Here is a 7,388-nt window from a genome sequence, read left to right as displayed (position 1 = left end):
GGATGGAGTGAAGCTGGAGGAGGGAAGGGTGAGATGAGATATTGGGGGGAAGTTCTTTGCAGAGAGAGTGGTGAGGGGCTGGAACAGGCTGCCCAGAGAGGGGGTGGGTGCCCCATCCCTGGGGGTGTTCAAGGCTGGGTTGGATGGGGCCCTGGGCAACCTTGTGTAGCTCCAGGCTGGAGGTTGGTGTCCCTGCCTGTGGCAGGGGGTTGGAGCTCTGTGACCCTTGGGGTCCCTTCCAACCCAGCCCAGTCTATGATTCTATGATTCTACCAGCATCAGAGCTGCTGACAGGAGTAAGGGCAGCTTGAGCCTTTGGGAGAGGAAACGTGGGAGCTGCCTGAGGTCCCAGCTGAGTTTAGAAACCTCCTGAGCAAATGTGAAAGCATCGTTATCATCAGCAAGAGGCTTTAAACAGCAGCTCTGGTTTAAATAGCTGCAGACAAAAGGCACAGGCACCACCACACCCCCCCCCCTCCAAAAACCATCAAAGAACCCAAGGCTGAGGGTCTGTCCATGGGACAGTGATGGATAAATTCCCACCGCAATGCTGTGGGGCAGAGCCCTCTCCTGGCAAGCAGGGTGGTGGATCTCCCCACCTCCATCTCACATGGGAAAGGAAGAAAAACCCCACTTCTGGGAGGAAACTGGGATTTCACGGGCCAAACACCTGCCTGTAACTCACTCTGACCCCCACTCCCACCACGGGACTGCTGAGCTCCTGCTCCTCCTCTGTGGTTCTTTGCAGCCAGGGTACCACCTTTCGTTTGCCATCAGCTACGAACGGTTTGTGGTTCCATCTCCTGGCGCAAAGGTGCTGAGAAGCATCTGTGACCCCACCACACTTCCCAGCATCACCCTCAGCAGGCTTTTTTTGGTCGTTCTGCCTTTGAGAAACCCACTTTTTTTTCTGGGAAACACCCCTCCAGCCCTGAGAAGCTGCTTTTCTTTGGCTCAGGTACCTCCTTGGCTCCATCCAAGAGAGAGACCAAGATGCTCTGAGGTCCCTGATGTGCACCACATGCCCGTGCCTTGTGCATGCAGCAGAGGAGAGGGGCAGGGATGCTCTGAGGGGTGGGGGAAAGCCACCATTCCACCCCTCCAATCCCTCTGTTTCTCTGCAGGGATGGGAGCAGCATGGGGCAGGGGTGCAAAGGACACACACAAGCCTGCAGGGAGGTGGCAGAGATGGGCAGCCAGCAAGCAGAAGAGCAGGTACAGCGATTTACCCAGCCAAGCATCTGCTTTGAGCCATGAGACACTTACTTTCTCCAGCCAGGGATGTGACGATGGCCAGGGCCAGGAGGGTCTTCAGGGTGGACATTTCCCAGCAGTGTGAAGCACAGGGCATGAAGCCTGTGTTTTGTCTTAAGGTCTTACAGCTAATCTGCTTGGGTGATTGGATCACTGGGCTGGGGATAACACACTTACTGCAGCCCCTGGCTAATGCCTTCTTAGCTGGGGAGGACAGGGTGTGATTCCCCAAGGACACAGACCAGCCCTGGGCATTTGCACGGTGCAAGTGGAGGCAGCTGGACCTGCCCATGCTCACCAGGCTGGGCTCTGCACTGTGCCTGCTTTGGGAACCCTCTCCATCTCTGGATGTGTTACCTGGGTTGGCTTTTGAAGGTCTTGCCCAAGTCCATCCGTTCCATCCTGAGAACAACCTCTTTCCTGCTGCTTGCAGCAGCCTCATCAGAGGAAAATCTCTCCAAAGCATCCAACCCACCCAGAAGAGAAGCAACCAAAGACCCTTATGGGGCTGGGAGCCCAGCAGAGCCATCCCTGTACTCACCAACTCCCCATCCTGCAGCTGGGCAGGGCGGTCTCCATCCTTACAGGGGGATTTACCCCAAAGCCACCAAAGGTATCAGGGTCAGCACAGGGATTAAGCCAAGTCCCACCACCCAACACCTCACCACTGCCCTCTGCTCTTCCCTACCCCAGCCAAACTCACCACGGCTCGACGGAGTCTGCTGGGAGCATCACAGGAGTCAGCGGGGCAGCCAGGTTCTCTCAGGTCTGAACACAGATTTCAGGTGGTATCTCTGCTTCTCTGAAACCAGCCACGTTATCATCATCTTCATCGAGGTGAGGAGGAACACGGCTGATGAAGCCAGCTTCCCCAAATAAAACCCTTCACCAAGAAGCCAGCGTGCCCCAAAAACCCTTCACCAAGAAGCCAGCTTCCCCCCAAAACCCTTCACCAAGAAGCCAGCTTCCCCCAATAAAACCCTTCACCAAGAAGCCAGCTTCCCTCAATAAAACCCTTCACCAAGAAGCCAGCTTCCCCCAATAAAACCCTTCACCAAGAAGCCAGCTTCCCCCAATAAAACCCTTCACCAAGAAGCCAACTTTCCCCCAAAATCCCTTCACCAAAAAGCCAACTTTCCCCCAAAATCCCTTCACCAAGAAGCCAACTTTCCCCCAAAACCCTTCACCAAGAAGCCAACTTTCCCCCAAAAACCTTTCACCAAGAAGCCAGTGTGCCCCCAAACCCTTCACCAAGAAGCCAGTGTGCCCCCAAATCCCTTCACTAAGAAGCCAGTGTGCCCCAAAACCCCTTCACCAAGAAGCCAGCTTCCCCCAATAAAACCCTTCACCAAGAATCCAGTGTGCCCCAATAAGACCCTTCACCAAGAAGCCAGCATGCCCCCAAAACCCCTCACCAAGAAGCCAGCTTGGCACAAAAACCCTTCACCAAGAAGCCAGCTTTCCCCCAAAATCCTTCACCAAGAAGCCAGCGTGCCCCAATAAAACCCTTCACCAAGAAGCCAGCGTGCCCCAAAACCCCTTCACCAAGAAGCCAGCGTGCCCCAAAACCCCTTCACCAAGAAGCCAGCGTGCCCCAAAACCCCTTCACCAAGAAGCCAGCGTGCCCCAAAACCCCTTCACCAAGAAGCCAGCGTGCCCCAAAACCCCTTCACCAAGAAGCCAGCGTGCCCCAAAACCCCTTCACCAAGAAGCCAGCGTGCCCCCAAAACCCTTCACCAAGAAGCCAACTTTCCCCCAAAATCCCTTCACCAAGAAGCCAACTTTCCCCCAATAAAACCCTTCACCAAGAAGCCAGCTTCCCCCAATAAAACCCTTCACCAAGAAGCCAGCTTCCCCCAATAAAACCCTTCACCAAGAAGCCAACTTTCCCCCAAAATCCCTTCACCAAGAAGCCAACTTTCCCCCAAATCCCTTCACCAAGAAGCCAGTTTCCCCCCAAATCCCTTCACCAAGAAGCCAGTGTGCCCCAAAAACCCTTCACCAAGAAGCCAGTGTGCCCAAATAAAAGCCTTCACCAAGAAGCCAGCTTCCCCCAATAAAACCCTTCACCAAGAAGCCAGCTTTCCCCCAAAACCCTTCACCAAGAAGCCAGTGTGCCCCAAAACCCCTTCACCAAGAATCCAGTGTGCCCCAAATAAAACCCTTCACCAAGAAGCCAGTGTGCCCCCAAAACCCTTCACCAAGAAGCCAGTGTGCCCCCAAACCCTTCACCAAGAAGCCAGTTTCCCCCAAATCCCTTCACCAAGAAGCCAGTGTGCCCCAAAAACCCTTCACCAAGAAGCCAGTGTGCCCCAAAACCCCCTTCCCCATCCTCACAGACACCCAGAAAAGCTCTCAAGAGTGATAACCAGAGTTTTTATTCAGGCAACGAACCATGGTGGTGGCGTGGGGGGGAAAAAATATATTAGTAATCATTATAATAATCTCATTTGTGTGAGTATAACTCTTACAAATATTTACCTGACATATAAAAGGGAAAGTATTGTACATAGAAAATCGATGGCGATGGAGTTACACCCATGGTACAAAGCAAGGGGGGTAGTAGTCAATGCAGAGAAAGTTCCTGCCTTTTTAGGGGGGGGGGGGGGACTGGGGGGCATGGCAGAGGGAAGTATTTTGCAGTCAGGGTGGTTATTCCTTGGCACTTTGTCATAGACAGAGGTCTGGTGGCAAATGAAACAGCATCACTAAGGGCTACGGGCAGGTCCCCGCCGCTGCCGAAAAGGGGGAACCACTAGAAACAACAACCACAACCAAGCTGGGACACACCACACACCCACCCCCCAACCCCTCCCTCCACGCAGGGAGTATCCCTGCGCTGGGTTACACCACCTCAGCTGGATCAGTGGAGTTGGAACGCCGTTATCCCAGTGGGAATGGCCTGAGCATCCCTCCTGCCCCGATGCCATCGGTCACCGAGCGCCGATGATGCTGCCAGAGCCCTGCCCGCCGACAGCTACAGACACACACACACCTCCTCTAAGAGAGAACTATAACCGTTATATATATTTATATATAATGTAACTATAACCATATTATAGTTAATAAATCATTCCTTAGGAATCTTCTTTGCCCAGACTGGAAGTGCATGCTGAGAGGCACGGGAACACAACGGCACCGGGGTGAGAGCGGCAGCGACCGCTGGAGACAGTGGGAGCAGAGCAGGGGAGGGGTGGGGTACTTCTGGAGGAGGGGGGGTATTGCCAAGAGAGCTGCTCCCCATGGACAGCCTGGACTTCCAGGTGGCGCCTCTTGGATGGAGAGGGAAGACCCTGGGTGCAAGGCTGGGGGGCTGGGTCAGTGCTAGGGTGGCATCAGGGGCTCTGCCAACTCCAAGGTCCAAAATGACACCCCCCACACCTCCTGAGAGAGACTGAGCTCCAACAGGCTCAGGTCAGGCTCCCAGTGAGCCCAACGCCCAGAGCCAGATGCTGTGTTCTCTGGAGCACCCCCAGAACCGAGCAGCCCTGGCCCAGGCTGGCCACAGGAACCAGATTTCATCCCTTGGGTAGAGCAGGAGGGGAACGCTTGCACAGACAGACTGGGGGGGTTGTAGTACCTCACATAAAGGTCCTGCACAGAGGATGGGGCTGAGGGATGCTGTGACACACAGTCCCCCCCCAAGGAACTGCCTCCATCAGCCTCCTGCTGGGACCTCAACTCCCCCCACCCCAAACAAACCCCTTGGGAGCACCGAGAGCCCGCACAGCCCCGTGGGCTCCCTCCTGCTCAAAGGGGAAAACCCAACTCCCACAGGAAGCCTGGGGTTGGGGAGGGGGTGTGTTACCTGTACAGACACACACACACCCCCCCCCAGGAGGTCCTGTGGGGCAGCACCTCCTGAAGCCCAGCAAAGGGCCACTGGGAGCCAGGCAGAGCTGGACACGCAGAGGGGAGCGATGTGATGCCACACGCTGCAAACCCCAAAGGCTGGCAAAGGGGAGGGGATGGGGCAGTCAGGCTGCAGCGGGCTGGGGGCTCCCCAGGCAGAAATCATCTTTGTAGATCAGACAGGGGGGTTTTCACCCAGCCCATTAGTGGGATGTTGGGTGGGGAGTGGGATAAAGGAAAATAAGCACCAAAAAAGGAGGGGAAAAAAGAGGGGAAATAAAGGTTTTCCCTTTGTGCCAGCTGCCTAAAGGAGGAGGGGGGATATATTCTGCAAGCACTCTGCTCCAAGCAGCACCAGCCATCGGCTTCCTCCTCACCAGCTTACCAGTCTGGTCACTGGGAGAACTGGGAGCAAGGTAAACAGGCCTGGGCTCCGCGTGCTAGGGCAGGCTGCCAGCATCCTTGTCTGCTTCTGCCTGTGATAAACTCTCTCTATACATCATCTAACTAATAAAAATATCTATCAGGTGTAGAGCTCTGGTTTTAAGGGGTCCACACTGCTCACCGAGCACGGGGTGGGTGGGGGGGTTGGGGGAGGGATTAGAAAATACCAGGGGAACAGCTCAATTCCTTTACAAAACACGTAGCAGCAAAAAAAAGGTCTGTGAAAGCCTCAGGCTGGGTAGGAAACGGGTCCTAAGAGCAAATATTCCCCTTATTTGCTGCTTCATGGTGATCTGTCCAACACTACAGCTACTGCCCCATCCCATCCACCTGCCCTGGGCAGGATGGGGTGGGGATGGTTCTGTGCTGACACCGGGTGCAGCACCCATGGCACAACCGTGCCCAGAGCACCAGCACCCAGCCCTCAGCACGCCAGGAAAAGGTGATGCTGAGTGGTGTGTGCAGCAGCAAGATGCACTGGGCAAGGCTGGTGCGGGCAGTGGTGTTACTGGGAGGGCCTGGGGGAAGGTATGGGGGGGCACAGCGTGGCATCCACACATGGATTTAAATGCCCTAAAGCTGAGCCAACCCCCTCCCTCCACACACACCCACCCACACACCCCATCCTGGATCCCAGCACAGTGCAAAGCAACCTCAGCGTGTCAGCTGGAGCTGGGAGCATCCCGAGCAGTGAACCCCTCTGCACCCCTCTGCATGGAATGCCAGGGTTTGGGCCACATCCAGAGGGATTTCAAAGCGTATTTTGCCACTGCCTGGCTCTGCCTTGGCCTGTAAAAGGCTGGTTTTTTGTGTGGTTCTCTCAATATTCAGTGCTGGAAGGGTATTTTTTGACAGCAGCACCAGACCCAGGGCAGTGCCACGCTCCTCCCTGCTTCTCTGTAAGGGGAAAAGAGCTCCCAGTCAGCAGAACTGGGAAGCAGTTCTGGGTTTGCTTCCTTCCCCCTGCAACATCCAAAGCAGAGAACTCACCTCCCCACAGAGTGGGGACCAATGGTGAGGAGGGGGCATGGGGGGGGGGGGGGGGGGGGGCTTGGCTTTGTGCCTGTTAAAGCAGACTGATAACCCCAGGTTAACGAGCCCTGGGCAGTGCCAGGGTGTGTGTGGGGAGGATGGACAAGTCCCAGCTCTGCAGAGCCAAGCTCTCCCCCTGCCTCAGACCCTCGGAGCAGAAGGCTCCTGCGCTCCCCTTGGCCAGGCTCTCCTTGGAGAGGACTTAAGTTACTACACATATCCGTGCTCCTGGGTGAACTGAGACATGTAGGGGGGGGGGGTGGAAGAAGCCAGGGGAGAGGCTGAGTGCTCATGAATGCTAATAAAGTGCACCAATGCAGAGATGATGGCTTCCTTCCTCCCAGGCCAGCGGGGCCAGGGGCAAGGATGTGCCGTGCCACGCATCACCCACGTGCCAGAGACTGGGACCAGCTGCCTCCCCCAAAACCTATCAGGCTGCTGCAGCCAGGGGCTCCACACCAGTGGTCCCAAACCACCTACAGTGGGGTCCCACAGCCCCTGTGTTGCCTCCCCACGTGCCAGGTCTCCTTTCCCTTGTGCATCACCCATGAGGTCAGTGACAGAGCATGTAAGGGCACAGCTAAACCCACCCCAGCCAAGGGGGACAGAGCTGGGGGGTGTCACCCCCCAACAGACAGATGGCACAGTGGCCACTTGCTGCTGAGACCAGGAGGGACACACCCCCCCAGCCAAACTGGGGTGGGGAGGGAGGGACCCAGTGCCTAGAGACCTGGGGAAACTGAGGCAGGGCTGGGCTCTGCTCAGTGTGGGGGGGAGTGGGGAGGGGTGTGGGGTCCGGCAGCCAA

Source organism: Gallinula chloropus, assembly GCF_964237585.1.
Source record: "Gallinula chloropus genome assembly, chromosome: 21".
Taxonomy (NCBI): Eukaryota; Metazoa; Chordata; class Aves; order Gruiformes; family Rallidae; genus Gallinula; species Gallinula chloropus.
Note: the sequence above shows the minus strand (reverse complement) of the source record.